The sequence below is a fragment of the Onychomys torridus genome, chromosome 6, assembly GCF_903995425.1.
Source record: "Onychomys torridus chromosome 6, mOncTor1.1, whole genome shotgun sequence".
NCBI lineage: Eukaryota > Metazoa > Chordata > Mammalia > Rodentia > Cricetidae > Onychomys > Onychomys torridus.
Genome location: NC_050448.1, coordinates 110,835,766 through 110,859,139, shown reverse-complemented (window position 1 = coordinate 110,859,139; position 23,374 = coordinate 110,835,766). Strand labels below are relative to the sequence as shown.

Genomic DNA, 23,374 nt, shown 5'->3' with positions numbered 1-23,374 from the left:
CACAGTATAAAGGTATCTGAGCCAGGACAGGGACATTTTCCTCTGAGAATGACATCAGAAAAAGAACCTTTTGTTGAAAAAAATAAAAACTCTTTATGCAGTAAAAAAAAAAAAAGTTGAGTAAATTTATCTACTGGTGATGATACTTACATTAGTAAAATTGATGTGTGCATCTGTGAGTGTCTACAATGTATGAGATGTGTAAGTGCTAATCCAAGCACACCAGAGGTTTATAATCTTCACTTATCCTTGCATTTCCTATAGCAGTTCTAAAGTTTCCTCAGAGCAATCCACTAACCTAGGGCTTGTTACTCATGCATTTCAGATGAGGAAGACCCCTGCAATCAAGAATTCATGGAATTGAAAGAGTGCTGTGAGAATATAGGAAACTACCCAGATCCACTAATGTTCCCTGGGAAAACCTCTCTCAACAACTTCCCCATATAGGAAAAAAAGGCAGAACAGGTAAGCAGGGGCACATGCAAAGTGCTTTTAGGCCAAAGGCTTCATTCAGGGTCTTTGTTTTAGATGGACTAGAGAATCTTACCATAGAGAGATCTACCACAAAGGCCTCAATGCTATGGTTCTCAGGAAAAACCAGCTGGAGGAAGCTCTGTACTCACTATGGAAAGCTCTCCAAGCTACTGTGTGCTTCTGAAGGTTGGCCTAATGCAGCCAAGGCAGGTAACACAGAGGGAGCTGCACTCGAGAAATGCCTAGTCCTACACGTGAGGCCCGGCACGAGTCCCCACTTGCACTCAAGAAGAGCTGGGAGAAGAGACGCTTCCAAAGCCTCAGCTGGGTATTGACTGACTGCCAGCTGGTTCAGTGCCAGCCCACAGGAGCAGAAACTTTCCCCAGGCCCGTTTGTTACTGCCTAGTCGACCCTAAGTACTTGGTCTGTAATTACAGGTCAGTGTATACAAGGCAGGAAATGGAAAATAACACCTTGCCCTGTAGCACCAGCAAGCCAGAGAGGAGAACCAAGACAAACTCTTCAAACAGGTGTTTCACTGAAATGAAACCATTGGAAGAAGCAGATAAAAGCTTTTTAAAAATAATGAATTCACTCAAGGAGATATAATTAAAGATTAAGAGGTTAACAGTTAAATATATGATGGGTGCCGGAACTTTCAAAACAATTTAAGAAGTATGCACAATCTACGTGTTCCTGATAGTAAGCCCCTCCTGGTAGGATGAAATAAAATGAACTACAATTAAATAATAGCTGGGAAAAGCAAAGCCACCAGATAACATAATTTTAAAAACTGAAATACTGCTTAGCCAATAAGTACATCAAGAATTCACCTATTTCCCAAAATGGCGAGTAGAGGGAATAGCTGATGGGTGGCCTGTCTACTCCTGTCAATGGATCAAAAGGAAAGTCTCACCTGTGGTTACCTGCCATTTTCACTGTAGGTGGGGAGCCAAAGCATCCCAGGAAAGACCTAAACATATTCCCAAGTAGATAGTGCACCAAGAGAACATCTACAGAGTAGGCAGTTTCCACCTAGGCTTCAAAGAATTTCCAAGGTTCAACTTCAATTTTCAAACATAATATCCATTCAATAACTCAGTTATTAATTAGGCAGCAGATGAAATGTAGTAGAAAAGCAAGTAGATAAGCCAAGGACATGATCCAGAATGCCACACAATGAGATATGATATAAGAGGTATTTGGGGATATAAAAACTGTTATGAAGGTCTAGCCTACACCCATGTAAACTCCAAAAGGAGTATCTACTAGAAAAAAAAGGCAATAATTGTAGGCGGGAAAATGGAGTAGCAGTTTTTCAGAACTGTTGAAAGATATCAATTCTTGAGATCCTGGGAGCCATTTAAAGCCCAATAAAATCTAAATAGGGATATAAAAGTGGAACATGCCTGGATTCATCATAAGGAAGCTATAAATAAAAATCAGGAGAGCAGCAATTAAGCTGATCCAGACTGCCCTCGGGAGGGTGCAGGGAACTGAACCTCATATGCATGTTCCACCAATGAGCAGGCCCAAACTGGTAACAAGGAAACTTAGCTACTTGGGGGCTAAGACTGGTAGAGTACTTGATTATGAATATGAGACCATATGTTCAATATCCCCCTGAAACAAACAAACAAACAAACAAAAACACCACTAACAACAAAGAAAACTAGAGAATTGACTGAAGTTGAATGGGGGGGAGGTAACAATCTAGAACTGCAGATGAACCAAACGGTTGTTGAAGAGTATCATACCATATAGGGCTGAAGAGATAACTCAATTAATCAAGTACTTGCCAGGCAAGCATCAGAGAGGTCCTGGTACTGGTAGGGAATGGACTCTGGGTTCACAGACAGACAGATTACCAAACACCTTTTAGATCAGGTATCTTGTCAACCCAGGAAGCATTAGAAGATCATTTTGTAAGGGACTCTGAATGAGAGGATGAGATGTGTCAGAATAACCTAGGTTCCAATCACAGGAAATTATTTCTCCCTTTGTAATGTTCTGTGGATAAGTTTGCTGTAAGAATAGAATCTAAGAGGGAAAAAGGAAGCACCGCATCTAATATCACCTAACTGTTTTTCATAGGAATGGACTGCCCTGTGTTTAAGATTACTCTCTGTGACGAGGACCACCTTCACTGAACAGTGGCACTTGTAGGCATGATTACAGTCTATCATGGCCTTTCTGTAGCTACAGAATGAGGCTTCCTATGTCACTCCATGCTGATGGCCTGAATGCATCTTTTATGGTAATATGATGGGCATTTGGGTGCTGGGGATTGAACCCAGGACCTCTTGCATGTGAGAGATATGTCCTACCACTAAGCTATTACCAATTCTCATTTAAATAAAAGAATATAATCTTTTTTAATATCTCCTTATTATTTATGGAATACATTTTAGGTTCTCTGAAATTACTACAAACTACACTTTGAACCCAATTTCATGTTTTTAAGAATCATTCTCACCCATCTTTTATTTTCTCTTGTTTATTTTGTCTTTATATCTTATCCATAATTCCAACATCCACTAAATGTTAGCCTTGTTACCATGTTTCCCCTCTGAGAAACCACAGTACAATGAATAACAGCAAATGTAAAGGAGTGTTTTCGGAGACTCGGAGTCTTTATAAGTACTCATTTGACTGCTATGCAGCAGACATTATCTGCATCTAACCTCACAGGTGAATGAAAGGAAGTCTGGGATGGTTACATAGCTTGATGAGGCTCACAGAGGATCCTAGTGCAGAAGAATGGATTCTTCTCTTAAGGGTATAATCAGGCACTGGGTTCAATTTTGAAGGTGACTTTGGATTTCATAGCCTAAGGGCTTAACTTCCAGGAAATCCTTCCCACACTGCAGTATAACTTCCTAAGTACATAATTATAATTCCATGAAAGTATTTGCTGTATTCTGTCTTATGGGACACCACATACTCCTTTGGCTTTTGTGACCTCTTAGAGGACAGTGACAGTAGTGTATAATTCATTGAAACTGACACTGGAGGTGCCGATATCTGTGAAATCAGTGATAGTCTCCTTCCAAGTTCAACGATGGCCCCATTTCAATGTCTCTTCATCAGCAAGGGAAGAATGTTTTGAATTTTTCTGGATCAGAAAGACATTCTTTTTCTCTGTTGTTGGGGTCAATCTGAATGATAACATCTAATACAGATCACTTTTGTCCTGGCTATTAGATAAAGGATTCTTCCAAGCATTATATTAAGAGTAGAAATTGTATCTTCTTACTCTTTTAGGGGCTAGTTGAGAGCATGCTCAGTAAGATCTGCTTAGTGCCCAACTGCAGCACAGAATATGGCTGGCATCTTCATGGAGGTAAAATAAAATACCGTATCACAACGTGTACATGTTGTAGTGGTCAGCAGTGCAAGCATTAATAGCCCCTAAGACTATGAAGAAATTTATTTATTTTAAGTTCCCATAACAACTGTTTATGCTTGTAAACATCCCCTGTGCATTCACTAACTCTTTCTGGTATATAGAACTGTGAAGCCGGGCGGTGGTGGCACACGCCTATAATCCCAGCACTTGGGAGGCAGAGGCAGGCAGATCTCTGTGAGTTTGAGGCCAGCATGGGCTACAGAGTGAGTTCCAGGAAAGGCACAAAGCTACACAGAGAAACCTAGTCTCGAAAAAACAAAACAAAACTGTGAATTAGGGTTGTTATAATGAAACATACTTTGTGTGTGCGTAATATATAAATATAATTCAACTTATAAGTTGAAATGTATATCAAGTAAAGCATTATATAAACCTATTCTATAGGGCTTTTTAGCTGTAATGTATGCTTATTGTACAGGTGAAGAAACTGGGGCTCAGATATTACTTGATAAATTATAGAGATAATTCAAGACAAACAAACCTAGGGCTCCATTTCAAGACTGATTTCAAGTCAAGTGAAGTCCTTCTGTGTAATTTTGGCTTTTATAGCTAAGAGCTGTGGCCCATTCTAAGCAAGTTGTATCCTTTTTAGAAATAGAAACAGAAAACTCTTATTCCATTTTCAGCACATGTTTTAGAGTTTACAATGCTCAGAGTATGGGTCTATTTCATGACTCCTCTTCAAACTGTGTAATTTATTGCCATTTACATATTATGTGGATTTCCAGCCTCCGAACTAACTCTACACACTATTGTAATACATAACTTCATGATTACACACAATTCATAACTTCATGATTAGGGAAATGCATGTGATTTAATGGACTTAGCAACAAATACAATCTGAACTCACAGTATTGGTGCTGGAGTTTCCACATATAAGCATTTTTTCTTTGTAGCCTGATTATGACAAATACCCTTTGACACCTTAGAGTGGATGAAATTGTTAGAAACATCTCAGAAAGCAGGTCTGTACAACATAGAGAAAACATTGGGTGTCAAAGCGGAGTATCAGAAGAATGCTTCATGGCAATGGATTGCAGCCCACAAAAGAATGTTCAAGTTCGAACCAAAGAGGTCTATGAATATGATCCTATCTGGAAATGGCTCTTTGCAGACCCTGGCCTAAGAGGTGGTCATAATGGCTGGTTTCTTAATAAAAGAAGGGACTAGTAACTGGGAATGGTTTGGAAGTTAAGAAGACCCACTGCCCTTGCAGAGGACTCACACTGGGTTCCTAGCATCTATGCTGGGTGTCTCATAACCACCTGTAATTCCAGCTCCACATGCTCTGATGTTTAGTTTGGGCTCCACAGACACCTGCGCACTTGCACATACACACAGTTAGAAATTAATCTTTTAAATAAAATAAAGGCAAGTCTGTCTGGATCTGGATTAGAGAAGGCACAGGGAAGGAGCTGACATCATAATGTAGAGTCTGGGATGGTGCAGCCATGCCTAAGAATGGCAGCCATTGCCACAGCCACCAGAGGCTAGGACTAGACAAAGGATTTCTGGGGAGCATGGCCTTCACAGCCACACCTTAACGTCAGACCTCTGGCTTCAAGGGCTGTGACGGAACAAAGCCCTGACATTGTGGGTTCTGTTGCCACAGATAGAGGAAGAACCCAGTCTACCTGCTTCCCATGCCATCTCCTCTTTTAAGTATATTCCACAGGATCATTTTGAGCTTGAAATTCAACTTGGTATTTGTTGCTGATGAACTTGAAGTGAGAACCCATGAAAGTCTGGTCAATAATTTATTAAGGGATGTAATGGGAATAACATATGCATGAATACAGGAATCAAGCCATGCGGCTGCCTCCTCGTCCATCAAGGAAGGATGGGGAAGCTCTTGTCCCACTCACCCCACTGTGGTGTCAGGAAATCCTCCATGTCCCAGAGTGCAAGACCCTCCGTTCTTTTTGTTTGTTTGTTTGTTTTGAGACAGGGTGTCTCCGTGTAGTTTTGATGCCTGTCCTGGATCTCACTCTGTAGACCAGGCTGGCCTCTAACTCACAGAAATCCACCTGGCTCTGCTTCCAGAGTTCTGGGATTAAAGATGTGCACAGCCACTGCCCAGTGACCCTCTGTTCTTATTGGGCCACATGCCCAGACAAGACCATGTGTGGTGGTACTGTGTTCCCCGAAATACTATGCACCCTAAGAAACTTATCTGGGGTCAGAGACAGAACAGCCACAACATTAAACATGAGGATAGGCAGTGGTAACACATGCCTTTAATCCTAGCATTCCAGAGGCAGAAATCCATCTGTTCAAGGATACAGCCAAGCTTGGTGACTCACGCCTTTAATCCCAGAAAGTGAGCCTTTAATCCCAGGAAGTGACAGCAGAAAGAGAAAGATGTATACGGCATGAAGACCAGAAACTAGAAGCATTTGGCTGGTTAAGCTTTTAGGCTTTGGAGTAGAGCACAGTTCAGCTGAGATTCATTCTGGATGAGGACTCAGAAGCTTGCAGTCTGAGGAAACATGATCAGCTGAGGAACTGGCAAGGTGAGGTAGCTGTGGCTTGTTCTGCTTCTCTGACTTTCCAGCATTCACCCCAATACCAGGCCCCAGGTTTGTTTTTATTAATAAGACCTGTTAAGATTCATGCTACAACCATGCCCTAGGGATAGTCACCCCAATACCGTTGACAGAACAGATCGAATTCCCACCACAGTGAACAGTCCTTCCCTTGTGTTCTCATGGATATCCCACTGCCTCTGCCTTTGTAACAATCCCTTCTGTGTGCTCTTGACGAGACCAACACCTTGCACACTGTAGTCTTCCCACCCCCACCTAGTCCACACAGGAAAGAAAAACACCTTACACTTCGCTGTTTGACCAGAGCTTGAAGGCGTTGTGTTCATGTCAGCAAGAAAAAAAATTATTTTATATTACATGCTATCAGTGTACTAAATCATAAGGGCAGTTTCTCTCTCTCTCTCTCTCTCTCTCTCTCTCTCTCTCTCTCTCTCCTTGTGTATGTGTGTGTGGGGTAATGTGTGTGTCATTTTATGTCACTGAGCCTGTTGGCGGTTGGCTATGTTGACTGACCAGTGAGTTCCGGGGATCCAACCCATGCTGTCTCTGCTAGGGTTACAGGATGCCCCTACAATGGCTTTGTACACACATGGGTGCTAAGAATCCCAACTCAGGACTATGCACTATGCTGACTGAACTATTTCCCAAGCCCCTAGGGGCACAATTTCTAATAATGTCCCAATAAAAAGTCGTTGCCTTCCATTTGTATGAAGCTTCTGAACTCCAGATGTCAAAACAACCTCTGGGATTTAAATGAAATCGCTTTAAAGTAGATTATTGGGCTTTTAAGGTCACTTAAAGACTCCCCAGTATCCAATGGGAAACTCGTTCCCTCATCACTATACCAAGAAGGTTTTTACAACCTCACGGTTTACGGTGGAAAGCGGATCAGAGGGCTAAATACCAAAGCAATAATACCTGGTGTTTCAAAGTTGTTTTTCCACTTGAACTCAGTAGTGAGACCCTGAACTCCAAAATACCTATTTCAGGTCAAAACTCACTTGGGAGCTACCTCGCCCCAGGCTGTCATCCCCAACCCGTGAAGGCACTGTGCCCAAAGAATAAAGCAGCTCAAATGCTCGCAAATGGTCATCACTGGGAGGCCTCTCCAGAAAAATAACCTCCTTTGAGCCGGATAAGGATTTATGAGTGTAAACCAACACTGTGGGTCCCACTGCCGCTATAATTCCATCCACAGCAGTAATCACACAAGCCGGACAATGTGCGGTGGATGGAATAACTAACTGACCAGGCTGAAGACTTCACCCAAACCCAACCGAAGCTCATAGTTCTCTGGAGAGATGGCAGCTACGATCTCGAAATTCCGGTTCAATCTGCGAAGCGATCTGAGTGTAACCGAGACCCCCGGAGTGGGGAACCTGCAGATGGGATTGACTTTTGTGCGGGACACGTGGGGACTAAGCCGGTCTCCGGTGGCCTCTAGCTGTTCGGGCCCGCCCTTGGGCAACCGGGCGCCTCCCGGGGGCGTCACGACCGCAGCGGGGCTGGGGGGTTCGGGGCGCCGGGTCGGGGCGCGCGGGCTTTCCCCCACCCCCGGCGGCGACCCCACCTCCCGCCCCCGCTGCGCGCGCGCGTGGGTCCGTCCGTCTGTCTGCTCTCTCTCGACGTCAGTGGGAATTTCCAGCCAGGAAGTGAGAGAGTGAGCGAGAGAGGACGAGAGAGAAGTACCGAGGCGAGCCGGGCAGGAAGAGGAGGTTTCGCCACCCGAGCGGCCCGGCTACGCGCTGACGGCTTCCCGTGCCCTGCGCGCCCCCGGCCTCCCGCCGCCGCCGCCGCCGCCGCCGCCGCTGCCGCCGCCGCCCTCGGCCTGCTCGCGGGCCGGCTCCAGCAGCGCAGGCCGGAGCTCAGGGCCTCGCCGCGCCGGCCCGCCCCGCGCTTCTCTGCCCGCGCCGCAGCCATGGCGCGCCGCTGAGCCGCCGGCCCGCAGCCCCGACCCCGCTCGGGCTCCCGCCGGTCCGCGCCGTCCCGCAGCGGGAGCCCGCAGGCGCCGAGAGGCCGCGCCCGCCGCACCTCCAGGGTAAGCCTCAGGGATCGGAAGGGCACCGAGCCGCCACCTCTCTCTCCGCGGCAGCCCTGCGGCGGGTCCGATCGGCGGCTCGCTGCGGTGCGGGGCTCCGGGCTGGTCCGCCGCGGGGGAGAGGGAGGGTGAGCCGGGGCAGGAATTGCGGGACGCGCGTTCCCGGCTGCGGGCACAGGGCACATCCGCACTGGGCGACCCGAGGCCTCTCCGGCCGGCGGGGCCCGTCGCGACTCCGCGAGCGGGAACGGGAACCGGAGGGGAACTCTAGCAAAGTTTTAGAAATAGCTCCCCCAACCCCTGCCGCAGCGGGTGGGGTGGGGGTGGCTGCCGAGCTGAGGTCCGCTGCGGCGGAGGAGAGATAGGAAGGTGCTTGGTGCAGTGTACAGCCAGATTTCACCCAAGGGCGGCCGGTGAAATGAAAGCAGAAGTGTCTGTCAGTCCTCCCGGCTGGCAACCCCCTTCCCAGCTCCTCAGAAGCCAGCAGGAGAGCCCGGGGACCCACTTTCCAATCTGTGATAGACACCCCAACACACACCCCGGGGACGGACACACACACACACACACACACACACACACACACACTCACTCTGTATTCAGCTGCCAGATCTCAACATTGATTTTCAAAATATAAGGAGGGCCTCACACCAATTCTCCAGGCCTGGCATTTGAGAGAGAAATTAACTACTAATAGCACCTCTTAAGATACTTGATTACAGGAAACTCTAGAATAATGGCACCGTGTATCGTGCATGACCTCTAAAACAAAACAAACAAGCAAACAAACAAACAAAAAGGTACAAACGACGCCTTTCCTACGTGTAAGCTTTCTTAGGTCTCCGGAGATAGACACCGACCTTGACTCTATTTATTGGTCTGTTCTGAAACTTAAATGGAACTAATGATAAAAAAAATTTCATCATCTAGATCTAATCCATTTTTATGGACTTTTAAAAGTAAAGGTTGACATTCCAGCTTTCTGAGTAACCATATTTAACTAATAATATTTGAGAAATATTTGCAGTGTTTATTAACATTTGATAGCCATGGCATCTAACAATGGAGTATAGACTGATGGTCGTTGGTAAATATGAAAGCTAGAGATCAAGATAGACTTCAGTAGCTTTCTAGTGGAATCCTCAAGGGAGTGTTCTTGGGTGGCATAAAATGCACTAATGTTTGCAAGACCTTCAAAAGGGAAACTGATTAAAGTAAGGCCTTAACTGAAGTGTGTTTTTCCCTGATTTTAATATTGTGCTTTCTAGAGATGGAGCCACTTACTGTCTGATGAACTAAAAATTATGTAAATTATTTACAGCAAAGTACGTTGCTTAGCCTATGAACTTGAGAAGACGGGAATTAAAAGATTTGCTTCCTGTTGCATTTAACATTCGTCATCTAATCGGATGACTAACAGAACACATATAATGATGGGAACGCGAAATCTGCAGCCCTTGTCCATGTTGATACATCTGGGAGTCTCTTGCTAGCTTCGAGAAAATGTTTTCTTGGCTTAACCTACTTACACAAATGTGAGCACAAAAGAAGGCTTCTCCGTAGACATAATGCCGGCACTAAAATACTATACTTGCTGGGAAATGCTAACCACTTCAAAACCAAAAGACTTTTAAAGAAAGTTGTTTAATCCTGGTAAAGGTTGGTGGCGACCTGACTCTGTTATCTTTGTTCAGAAAGTCTGCTGCATCTTGTGTTCTGCACATGGCAATTACTTGAGCTGAGTAGGTAGTAAACGTCCCTGTGTTTCAAAGCCAGTTAGTCAATACTGGAGTATACATACAAAAATAGTCCTTCCCCTTTGTAAGCACTGCTTTGATCTTTGTGTTTCCTTTTTGACTTGTGCCTCTAAAACTAGATGAGCCAGGCTGACTGGGTTGCAGTGGGTTAAAGCCTGACTAGTTGGAAATGGGCAGTGTTTAGATTTAGTGATCATGTTGCTTGTCGAGGTCCCTTCAGACAAGTCAAGCTCAGTGGAGAAGCTAGTATCTCTGCAGGCTTTTTTAAAAGCTGCTTTCAGACTTCCAGAGAAGTGATGAAGTAAGCCACTGCCTTGGCGTTCAGGGATTGCTCATTGTGGTAGATAGAGCTAGATAAAAACTTGGCAGCCACATGGATTGTGGATTATCATTCAGTCAGCAAGCCCGTGGTTTTACCTAATTTATTTATAAGGTATTCCCCGCCTCAGAAGAGGTGAGAGTTCTGGCTTCTTGGGGGGAAGTGACCACTTATAACCTTCAGTTAATTTGAGCTTGGGAAAAGAAAGAAAAGTAGCTGCCATTTTCAAACAATGAGCTAAAATAATTGTTCCTGAGTTGCCACGTGGATTTATTGTTTAGCCAGACTGGGCTAAAACTAGGGCCTTGTAAGTGGTCTACTATGGAACTATACCTCCATATACCTCCAGCCCTGCTGGCAGTATTTTTGGATAATGTGCTCAAGATACCATCTTTTTTTTCCCCTCCAGAAATTACCGATTGGTGTCCTGTTCTGGGCTCAGAGATACTGTGTTAGGAAGTGTACCAGAAATGCACCAGTTGAACCAAAGGAGTAAGTCCTTGTGTTGTGCTCTCTTTCTGTGACAGACTGGACAGGAATTCTGTCCAGGAGATTGGATGGATGTGAGTCGGTCTCTGAGTTTCACGAGTTTGTCTTCTGGTAGGAAGCTGGTTTGTTTGGATGGCTTTACCAGCTTTCTGCTTACAACACGAATACTATAAAGGTAGCATGCTTGTTGTGTTAGTAGAAAAGGACCAGGAGAAGGTTGAAGAGAATTGTGCTAGAAGACTAACATGCACTGCTCCTGCATTTCTGTCTGATTAAGGCTGGTTGACACCGGAGCACCCGATTCTGTTTCTGGGAACTGTGACTTTGTGCTTCCCATCAGTACTGGACCTAGTTGTTGAGTTAGAGGTGAGCAGGCAGAGCAATGTTGAGATCTGGCATCGGATACATCAGAGAGGATGTATCCCAGCAAATGCATTCTGAGGAAGCTTGGGAGATTTGAGGTTTTTAACTCAGTGCAGACTCTCAGCCTCAGGGGACAATGTTTGGAAGATGGACAGTCTTGCAAGAGTAGAATCTGGAAGAGATTTGAGAGCCACATAGTGTGGTAGAGTTAATAACTCTTATCTTTGTGCTGTTGCCTTGGTGGGAATGCATTGTCTTGTTGGGAAGGAAGAAGAGACGGGAGAGAGAGAGCTGGAAGACAAGAGGGAAGGAAGGAGGGAGGGAGGGAGGGCATTCTTTTCCTGCTGAGGAAATTGCTGTATCTTTCTTGCTTCTGTACTGTCTTAGAGGATGTTCATGGATGCTAGGAATATTTTCAGATGAGACTGGAAGACTAACCAATAGTTTAAAAAATAAGATAAGACTGCTTTACTTCAACACAGAGTTTAAAGGCTAATAAAAGATAGGATTTGGTAAAAACTGTGAAGTCTAAGAGAGACAATATAGATAAACTTTTGTTGGAGTATTAATCCTAAGTACTATATATTACATTTTTAAAGTATACTATTATGAAGCCCTATACTTTGTGTAGTAACTAACAGATTTAATTATCAGTAATGTAAGTTTGATAGGCTTTAATTTGTTTGTTTTTAAAACAGGAATAATGATATATATGTTCTAATTACATAGTACAAATTACCTTCTAACTTTTTATCTTTTGCTCTTAGGCCCCTAACCTAACCAGCTTTCATTCTGACCTGTGCTTCTAACAGATTTAAATGTTTATCCCTTCTTTAACTGTGAAAAAACCCTGAGCTTTCAAGAAGGATATAAATATTCTACAAGTCATATTCTTTAGAAGAGCCTAAAATTATTTTTAAAAGAATAAAAGGCTATTTGAAAGAGTCTAGTTTTATAGTTCTAATTAAAAGCAAATAACATCGAATCTATACTGAAAAGAAATTTCTAACCCTTACGTTGACATTTATATGATAGTTATATTTATATTCATATGATATTTATATAATACCCGATAAATGATTCACATTAAATTATTTCAACAGGCAGCCTTTTACTAAAGGCCAGTTGTTCTCAACCTGTAGGTCACAATCCTTTTGAGAGTCTAACAACCCTTTCAGAAGGGGTCGATATCAGATATCCTACATATTCAATATTTGCATTACAATTCATAACAGTATCAAAATTACTGTTATGAAGTAGCAAGGAGATACTTTTATGGTGGGGGGTCACCACATGAGGAACTGTATTGAGCAGTCTCAGCATTACGGAGGTTGACAGCCACTGCTATAGGCAGTACAAAGTACTCCGTTGGCCGGTCGGCAGCAGCGCACGCCTGTCATCCCAGCACTCGGGAGGCAGAGGCAGGCAGATCTCTGTGAGTTCGAGGCCAGCCTGGTCTACAGAGTGAGTCCCAGGACAGCCTCCAAAGCTATAGAGAAACCCTGTCTCGAAAAACCAAAAAAAAAAAAAAGGAAGGCTTTTATTCTAAAGGAAAATTTAGAATGAAATGGAAAAGTATCATTTTAATTTTAAAGTTTTAGAGAGACACTAGCCAAGCAAGGTAATAAAGTAACCAAAACACTTACACAGGTTATGTGTGTGTGTGTGTGTGTGTGTGTGTGTGTGTGAGTGTGTGTGAGTGTAAAACTTTTTTGCAAGGTCAGAACTTCTCTAAATTCCACTGAAACTGTCATTTCAGTGCTAGCCTCTCTGAAAAAGGAACCAATGCTAACACAAAGGTTTTTAACACCTACCCAAACCCACCAGCCAAAAGGTCTGAAATAAAATATGGCCTCCAGAAGTAATGCTTGCCACTCATGAGTCTGTTCCTGTTCCAAGGAACTGGATGGAAACCCCGGTGAGCAGCGCTCACTCAGCCAGTTTAAGGTGTTGTCACCTTGTGATGACCTTGCAACACTGAAACTGGGGTCTCCCACAGGCGAGCTCGGTTCACCCTAAAATAGCACTTTCAGAAAATTGAGCTTGAAACTACGCATCTGACCACTTTTTTTGACAGACTCAATTTATCCAATGAAATACACCCCCCTGACTAGGAAGGGACAAGATGCCAATCTCCATCCTGATGTCACTGTGTCCTGGGAGGCCCTAGGACAGCCTTCTTTGCTGTCCTCAACTAACTGTTCTCAGCCTCACCTCTCTTCACAATACTTATAAACATACATCCACATTGGAGAAAAGTTAGTGTGTGTGTGTGTGTGTGTGTGTGTGTGTGTGTGTGTGTGTACATGCATATCTAGTCTTTTTCTTTGTTACCAACAAACGCAGAATAAAGTGTGTACATATGTACCCAGAGCACGGAAAGCTGTCTTTGCTGAAAAGGGCAGTGAAAGTGACTGGCAGAGGTGTTTGTCAGTTAAAATCACAGACAGCCCAAGCACACTGCCTGTGCCCTCCTCATGATACTCTACTACAAGTAGTGTGTTTAGCTGGGCTCTGCTGTGTGATGAACTCATCCTGGAGCTTCTGGCTATATCTAGAATAAACAAGGCTGTGACTTTGTCCTGGCCGCTGTGTTAGTCAAATGTGTGTGGGCAGCCGTGCATTTCATATTAGACGTAACAGTTGTTTGTTGTTTTTTCTTCCGTGTAAACCTCTCCATAAATGAGGCTCAGTAGAGTTTCTATGGAGGGCTTACTATTTATAAACTTGAACTAAAAGAAAAAAAGAGCTATGTCATGCTGAGCATTCCTTCTGAGAAAGAGGTTAACATTTAAGAGAATAGATTGTTTGAATGAATTTTATTCACTCAAATAGAAAACAAAACCTTCCAAAAGTATTCTTTTGTTATACATTCTGCGATTTGATCTGAACCCGCTATGCCGGGCATCAGTGTGGGAGTACATCCACCCCCTGCTGTATCACCTGCCAGATCTCCCATACCTTCTACATATTCATTGGCTCTCTCTCTAAGCCCACAATTCATTTTAGTAGAAAAATTATTTACTTAATTGTCTTAGAAAATTGCCTTCAAAGATAAGAATTTTAAGAGTGAGATGGTCAATTTCACATATGTTCACATAAATTTATACCTCGTGTCTTATATTTTTGGTTGTGAGCCTAGCCTTTAATGACTGAGCCATCTCTCCAGCCCTATACCTTGTGTCTTAATGACTCTTCAAGACGTTTCCCAGCTGTTGGTTCTTAAACATGGGTTCTTTGTAGGGTTAACCATTTATTGATGCTTGGCTATTAACACTTACTTAAAGGCTTTAGTGTCTTTTGTTGTTGTTGTTGAGGTACGGGCATGGTACAGAAGACAACAGCATCTAATATAAAGCTCTATGTATGATGGACTTTTAAAAAATTACATTTATGTCTTTAGTCTGTGGAGATCCGGGGACCGCTTGCAGGAGTCAATCCTCAGCTTTCACCACATGGATCTTGGGGATTGAACTCAGGTCGTCAGGTTTGGCAGCAAGTGCCTTTATCTGCTGAGCCCTCTCACCAGCCCCATACGGTGTACTTTTATGGCTTAGAGATTTAAAAGTAAGACAGTGTGGAAGAAATATGGATAGCCATTCGTATGGGGAGAACAGAGTAGAAAGGAAGAAACACACAGGCGAAGTTGAGAATAAAAGTTAAGTCAAACCTAACATTGCCCTGTTGGATATTTAGAAAGTACCTTGGAGAACACGTAATACCATTGGTTTGTAGAAAATCAAAACTGACAACAAATATAAAACCTAAGGAGTAGAAAATATATTTTTAAATGCGCTCAAACTTCTTCTAAACCAAGTAGGTAACCTGGGAGGGACTGTCTACAGGAAATGGATTAAAGTGAATCTAAAATACAGCCAGTTGAATACTCTATTTATTTAATCAATTCATTTCCAATGCTTTGAAGCCATGGAGCACTGTAACCAGAATGACTGTGTAGGTGTCGTTAAACCTCAGAGCCTTGAAAGATTTGGCCCAAACAATGACAATAAACATAAATAAAGGTTTAGGGAGAGTTCTCTAGTGTATAAGGTTTAATGTTAAATCTTGAATGTGAAAATAAAACAATCTAGAAGGTGATTCAGAATTCCAGAGAAATGGGTAAGTAATGAACCTCATGGCTGAAAGGGGAAGAGGTCACTAAAGTAGCGTTGTTGCCTGTGAGTAGGTGTTTTTTGGCATTTCATGGCACTTATCCTGTTTAGAAATTGAAAACAGTGGCTGGAGACGCAGTTTGCCTACTGGCCAGGTATTTGCCTATTCTGTGCAGAACCATTGCACACATTACACTACAAAAAAAAGTCATTTCCCTAGTCTAATAAAAATTCTAAGTAAACATTGTGCACTTGGGAAGTTAAAATCAAAGCATGGTATCTGACAATAATTAAGTATCTTCCATTGTTCTCTTGCCAATTATAGTACTCATTTGGTATAATATAATTTCTTTCCATGTATTTACCCAATTTCCCATTGAAAACATTTAATTCAATTTTAACAAGCACACAGAACCATTCAAATAGTTCACGATTATTTAAGAATACTGTATGGTTGGTCATTTACCCTACAATTATGGTTCTTTTTTTTCCTGATGGGTAGGGGAAACACCCTGCTCCTCTTAGAAAGTCTGCTGTGATAGCCAAATAGGAGTTAGTCCAAATTGCTGTTGAGGTAGTTTAATCCTGTGTTGCAATAGATGGATGATGTTTTAGGTAAGTCTCTGCACTTACTACATATGTGCCAGATGGAAGTGGGAGAGCCATTTGGGACAAATCACAGAAAACAGGGTTTCATTGCTAGACGCTTGAAGATCTCTGCAGAGATGCTCCCATCAGTATGCCAGTCTAAATTTCTCACCACCCCCTCACACCTGTTCCTTGCACACGTAAGGGGATGTCGTTGCTGGCCCACTATGCCATGCTACAGGCCTTCCACTCTGCCAGTCTAACAGCCCTTCCTTCCTAACCCTTACTTTCTCCTTCAGTTGCTTTTAGAGTCTCTTGATCTGCTGCCCTTCTGGGCTGGGTTTCTGGCTTTCTTTTCTCCTCTGTCTCCCAGTGCAGTCTCTTGCTTTTTGCCCCTTTAGCCCAGGCATCATAGCCTACTTTCTTGTTCTTTCCTATTCTGAAGTGAATCACACTTGTTTTGACAGCTGATCTCACCCTGTCTCACCTCCCTAAATCCTCACTCATCACCTAATCCTCAAGTCAACTATGTAGACTTTCAGTTGCTCCTCCCCACCCCCAGCTTTCTCTCTTTAATACATTTGCATGAGAGGACTCTCTTTTGTGCCCACCTGATGACTGCTCAACATTCAGGCATGGCTCAACATCACCTTCCCCCATCTTCCTTTTCCTGTTATGTTGGCCTCCCTGTGAGGAATCATGTTGGCCATTTTGTTTTCTCTTGACTTCTTACATATTTTTAAATGAGACATCATCAGGCAGAGATTATTTTATTTAGTTTCTATTTGCTTAGAACTCTTTATGTTTGCTGAAGGAACAAGTAACTAAACAAAATGATTAGGAAGCTGTGTTCCTCATTAAGCTGTGTGGCTCTCAGTAAGCAAACTAATTTCTTTGGGTCTTGTTTTGTCTCTTGTAAAAAGAGAGGGCAAGTTAGGGATAGACTGTATGAATATCTACCTCTAATATAACTAAGCTTTTTTTCATGCCATGCATTGATTAGAAGATCTCAGATTTTCTTGCCATCTTGAGGGGTCAATAAAAAGAAAAGGCATGGGTGTGCATGAAGCCAATTCTTGATTTTCAATGATTATATGAATTTGTTGGTTTTGTGGATAGTGGTTTTGTTTTGTTTTTTGTTTTTGTTTGTTTGTTTGTTTGTTTGTTTTTTGGTCCCGACACTAGATGGTTTTGGGATTTCATCATGCAGTTATTAACTAGTTTCTTACATTTAATCTACCCAAAGAAAACTTTGGCAAATTTGAGACAGACATTGAATATAAAATTCAGTATTTGAATTCTTAGTGATTCCATTTTGGAAAAGGAAGAAGAAACAGTGGTGATGGTGTAAGGTGAGCCCTCATCTGCCATAGAAACTTGATAAGTCACTGACAAAAATATAAGCACATTACTATGGATGTGGATAGAAGGTAAACAGCCGAGTCTTTGGGGGTAGTAGGATTAGAGGCTGGCAGGAGAAAAAGAAGGCAGCGTTTGCTTATCTTAGTGATCATTTTAACCTTATTTTTCTTCCTCCCTCCCAGCTCTCATAGACTAATTAAAAAGCATATATTTCTGGTGTCCAAGGTGATCCTACTCACACTTCAGGAAATGATTAAATACACTGACGTATGTAGTGTTTTAGTTATACAGTAACAATCCTTTGAGGAGGTATCAAATCCTTTTTGTGTGCTGGGTACTCAGACATACAGTACTGACCAAAACAGAGGTGCAGAAAGAACTGAATGGAGTTTACATTATGGAATGTTGGTAGTTTTAAGTTTCCTTGTTGATGTTAACCTTTCTGAAGCTTAAAGAACCAAATAACTAAGGAAGTACATGGATGATGAAGGGGAGTCATTAGTGATTTGTCTTAGAATGAGTGTACTTAGCCTTGGTAGAAGTCAAAAGTAGAATATTGCTGACCCCTCAAAACTCTTACGACCCCTCTAAAGACTTCTGTCCAAACTCTCACCTGAACGGCTCCATTAGCAGCTTCTGGGTTGTAAAAATGTTGATTCTCTCACTCACGTTCATCCTCACCCAGAAATTAAGAGTGAAGGCATGGCAGCACATGTTAGAAATCCCAGCATTCTGGAGGAAACTTCAAGGCTAGCCTAGGCTACATGATAAAACCATGTCAAAACAATAGCATCAGCTACAACTAAACCAAACCAACCCCTAAGTCCCCACAAAACAATGAGTTGATACTCCGGAGTGGTTGATGGCCTCAATGTCAGTCAGTTTATTTCTGATTTTCCTCACTAAACAAAATGTCGTTTGTCTGTTTGTTAACTTAAGATATGACTAAAACTGCCAGACAAATCTAATTCTCATATTAACTCATCAAATATGGGTTAAAGAAAATTTTTGCTTATTGAAGCAGGGTAGTCGAGGCCACTGAAAGGGCACATGAGAGAGGGATGTCTTCACTTCTGGCATCCGCTGTGAGAGCACAGGTGGCCTCGTCCTCCATAGCCATACATTGCACATTGACATCTGTGTATAGTAAGCAGTGCCCAGTACTGACAGCTCTAAATCAGATTCAAGGACCGAAAGAGCTGTATGTAAAGCCTGACTTTGGTGCTTTTGTGTGTATACCTGGAAAGTCTTCACCTTGGTTGTTCCCTCGGGGATACCATTTCTCACCTGAGCTTGGCTGTACTGCATCACCAGAACCAAAGTTGCTGGTTCACACAATAAATGTTTTTCTTTTCAAACCTAGGGGTTGGGGATGTGACTCAATGGTAGAACATTACCTAGTGTGCTTAGGCTATAGATTGAACCTCTAATACCATACAATGAGACCAAAAAATAAATCAGAAAAGACCTATTTTCTGGGTTTTTGAGGATTTATAAAATAAAAATCCAGAATGTGTCAACTCATTCATAATCAATACAGCTGGCTCAGTTTCTAATTAATAACCATGAAGTCATCATCTCCTTCATTCTGGAGATTTGATCATTCTAACAGGGTACTCAGTGGCACCAGATATCAAAATTCAATCCTGTTATGCATGTTTTTAGGGAATAAGAACTCTGAACGTCTAGGAATGGGAAGCAGACCTCCAGAACACAGTCCAGGAGACAAATGAGCAAAGGCTTTGATTTGGTACTTATGAGGAAAACCAGGCAGGGCTGACTTTAATTAAAACATGTACGTTTTTATCTGACTTACTCCAATCCTCGGAGAATGCCCATAGCTCCACAGACTCTCCATGATACTACTAAAAATAAATTTTACTTAGAATGGAATATGCCAGTTGTTATAAATGACACTTACTTACAACATGGTTTAAAAAGTGTCCCAGACATTGTTCTCATGTGTGTCAGTAATGATTAAAAGACAACCACAGGCCAAGATTTGTTTCTTATGGACCATGTTGTCACACACTCTAATCACAGTGCTAAGGTGTCCTTGTCCCCCTTGGTGACAGTGACTTTGACATAGCAGAACTTGAGATGTTTCTTTCAAGTAGGGGAATGAGGTTATGTTTATTTGTTTATTTTTATTCTGAGGCAGTTCCCTTTCCACTACCATGATGACTTAACTAATTACACGTATTTGAGAATTTTGGCGCTATCTTTCTCTTACTAGGTCTTTTTTTCCTACTGAATATCATGTTTAGGTTACATAAGTATTTGCCAGCTTTCTGTCACTATAATGCAATACCTGAGTTAATTAACATATATAAAGGAAAAAGGCTTAGTTGATGGTTTAGGAGGTTCCAGTCTACTGCTGGGTGGCCTGTTACTGTAAATGTCCAATGTGGCAGTGTGTCATGGCCAGAGCACTTGGCAAGGCATAACTACCTACTCATCAGATTCCATAACATCCTTCAAGGTCATGCCCTAGTAGAACACCACTGCCCAGTAGCACTGTTGACCATGTCTTTAAAACATGAACTGCTTGGGGACTCCTATCCAGATAACAGCACAGATTCTGCATACTTTGCCTAAAAATTGTTGAGATGTGATTTATGGCCTGGTTCTTTGAGATGTGATCTATGCCCTCTGTCTTTGTGAATGTTCTGCTTGCAGCCCTACAAAATACAAATGATCAGTGTGGTATTAAGAGTAGTGGGTCTTTAAGAGGTGATGAGGTCATAACACACACACACACACACACACACACACACACACACACACACACACACACACGCTCCCCTCCCCCTGCCAAGAAGAGGGTTATAAAGGGCTTGATGAAGGAGGTTCAGCCACTCTTGCCCTTCCACCTTCCACCATGTGAGATTTCAGTGTTTGTTTCCTCTGCAGGATACATTTCTCACTGAGGCGCTTAGATCTTGGGCTTCCTGCCCTCCGAGATAGGAGAAATACAGATCTGTTCTTTATGAGTTGCCCAGTCTTGAGTGTTCCGTTGTAGTAGCACAAACACATATTTCATGTGCTGTCACTTTACCTGAACACAGTACTGAAAGAGAAGGACTGCAGACTTGCTCCATAGTTGTGGATTTCTGTTTCTTCTTCTAGCTCGGCCACTTTTTGCTTCATGTACTTTGGCACTATTAATAATTGCATACACATTATTTTTAGTCAGGCCTGGTTTGCACTCCTATATAGTTCCAACACTGGAGATCTAGAGGCAGGGAGGTCACTGTGAGTCTGAGGCCAGCCAGGGCTAAATATGGAGACCCTGTCACAAAACAAAACAAAATAATTAGTATTGCTCCTTGATGAAGTGACCCTTTTATTCTTATATATATCCTTCCTTGTCCTTGGTAATATTCCATCCCCTGAAGTCTTGTTTATTGGTGATCATGACATAGGCTGCTGTCCTGTGTTTAGTTTGATAAAGGCTGCTTTTCTGTGGTTAGCATTGCATGTTATTAGCACAGAATCCTAGGCTTATGCTTTTAAACACAGAATCCTAGGCTTATGCTTTTAAACACAGAATCCTAGGCTTATGCTTTTAAACACTTTGTGCCTCTCATATTAAAGTATAATTCTTAGGAAAAGCATTTTCTTGGGTCTTGCTTTTTCTGTACGGTTTGACATCTCTTCTGCAGGTGAGTTTATTCCATTTGCATTTAGTATGGTTATCCATATGCTGAGTTTAAATCTCTTGGTGTTATTATCTCATCTGTTTTTCATCTTTCATTGCCATCCTTTAAATGAAACAAGTGTAGGGCATCCAGAGTTCCATGTCACCCCCTCTCTGGTAGTTCTGTAATGGCTTTCTGCATTCAGACACGTATCCTGAGTCTCCAGTGAATGAAGCCCTGTGGCCCCAACCTGGAAGCCTGGGGGGTTCTCTCCTCTCTTCTTGTGTTGTTAGGCCTTTTACCTCCAAAGGTACTCCACACTTCAGAATGTATTGTATTGTTTTACTTTGAATATGTTGTATTAAAATACAGTGATGTATTTTAAAAACCAAGAAACAAAAAGCGTAAGCCCATGTACCCACACTTTTATCATTGTTAGTATTTTCATTGCTTCTTGTGAGTCGGACTCTAGCTCATTTCTTTTCGACTTGAATATCTATTTTTAGCATGTCTTTTGTCAGTTCTGGTTATGAATTCCCTCGGCTCTTCTTTATTGGAAGATGTCAGTGCATCTTCAGTGTCAAAGATCGTGAGAAGTTACAGTGCATTCTGGGCTGGTGATTTTTCTTTTAGCACCCTGAGTTGCCTTGGCGTTGTCTTTCAGCTTCTGCTGTTTGATGGTAACTCAGCCTCCTGCCCATTGTCCTCTCTTCCGCTCTCCCAAGTATATGGATGTAAACATACAGCTATCATGTCCTTGCCCCTTGATCTTTGGGGAGCTTTTAATTTAAGGTTAGTTCTTAACATTTTGTGGTTCTGTTTGTTTGTCTTTTGAGACAGGATCTCTCTACCTGGCCAACACTGTACTTTTCTCCTTATCTAACATGGAGATTTAAATTCTTGGATATATGGGTTGAATTATATAAGCCAACTTTTGATATTTTTTACCTTTAGTTCTACAAATATTTTCTTTTCTTTTTTTCTAGCACTTTAAATTGCAAATACATAAACTACTTCATAATGTCCCCTAAATCAGAGGTAGGGTTCACTTCTCTGCCTTTCCTTTGTGTTTTAGTTTGGTTAGTTTTTACTGATCTTTTTTTTTTTTTTTTCCAGTTTATTGATCCTTTCTTCTATAATGCCCAACATACTGGTAAATCCATCTGGTGAAATTTCATTTCAGTTCTAGGATTGATTTCTCTTTGTATTTTTCTGCTGACGTTTTCCATTCATTCATTATGCCTATCTTTTCCTTTACATTATTGAAGATGGGTTTGTTAGCTGTTTTAAAGTGTAAAGGCTATCAATTTAATCTTGCCACTTTTCCTTCTTCTGGGACACAGGTGCCTGCTTCTTTGGGCTTCAGTATTTTTGTTGTTCATTATAGATATCATAATGTGCAGAATTTTCATGTTTCTCTTTTACACAGGGTTGATTGTTGTCATAATAGGAAATAAGTTGATGGTTGGATCTCTGCCCTTATTAAGATGGATTTAGAGTTGCTCTTATTTTAAGGTGTATTCCTGTCTCTCATAACATGGTTTCTCAATAGACTGAGATAATCTCATGTTCAGCATGTTTACTGGTGTCTCCTCCACCCAGATGCTTTTATACACAGTGTCTCTGAGCTTTGTATAACTTGTAGTCTTACCAGAGCCTTTGTAGCCCAACATCTTTCCACTGAGCTTTTCGGGCCTTTGTTAGTATTTCACCAGTGAGTGGAGGAGGCCTGGATGCAGATTTCTGAGGCGTTTGCATGTACCCTGACCAGTACAGTTGCTGTTCTTCCTTTGGGCTCTGCACTGGAAAGTGCCCTCAGTCAGAAGGTGAACACCGTGCTTGCTGCCACTGTGCAGCCTGAAGCTCTTGTTCAGCCTTCAGCTTTGGTTGTTTTGTAATTATGGCCCAAGATCAAATAGTGGTTAATCTACAGTGACTGAAATTTGATTTGTGGCAATTTTTGAGGAATATTTTAATTGATGTGCAATACCTGCAATAAGCTATTAATGATTTTAAAATGTTATTCCAGGGCATTTATGTATTTACCATGTTGGCTAGCTAGCATATCTCTATAGCTTTGTTTTGGAACTTTCTTATCCTCCCAAAAGAATGCCCTGAACTTGGTAACTAATCACTGCATTTCCCAGTCTGCACTCACTTCCTGTCCTCTGGCAGACACTAACACCTTTCTCTCTCTAAGACTCTGCCTGTTCTCAGTGTTTAGTGTGAAGGAAATCATGTTATAGGTGAGGGACCCTTTCTATCTGGTTTCAGT

The 23,374-nt window shown here is 42.2% G+C and overlaps 1 protein-coding gene across 1 annotated transcript in view; it reads left to right on the top strand.

Annotated features, from left to right (window-relative positions):
- The first annotated feature begins 8,431 nt into the window (after positions 1-8,431).
- Nfkb1 (nuclear factor kappa B subunit 1) overlaps positions 8,432-23,374 on the top strand; it is a 114,103-nt gene continuing 99,160 nt past the window's right edge. The window contains exon 1 of the mRNA XM_036190118.1: positions 8,432-8,471. The gene's annotated coding sequence lies outside the window, so the exon portion shown is untranslated. The remainder of the gene's footprint in view (positions 8,472-23,374) is intronic.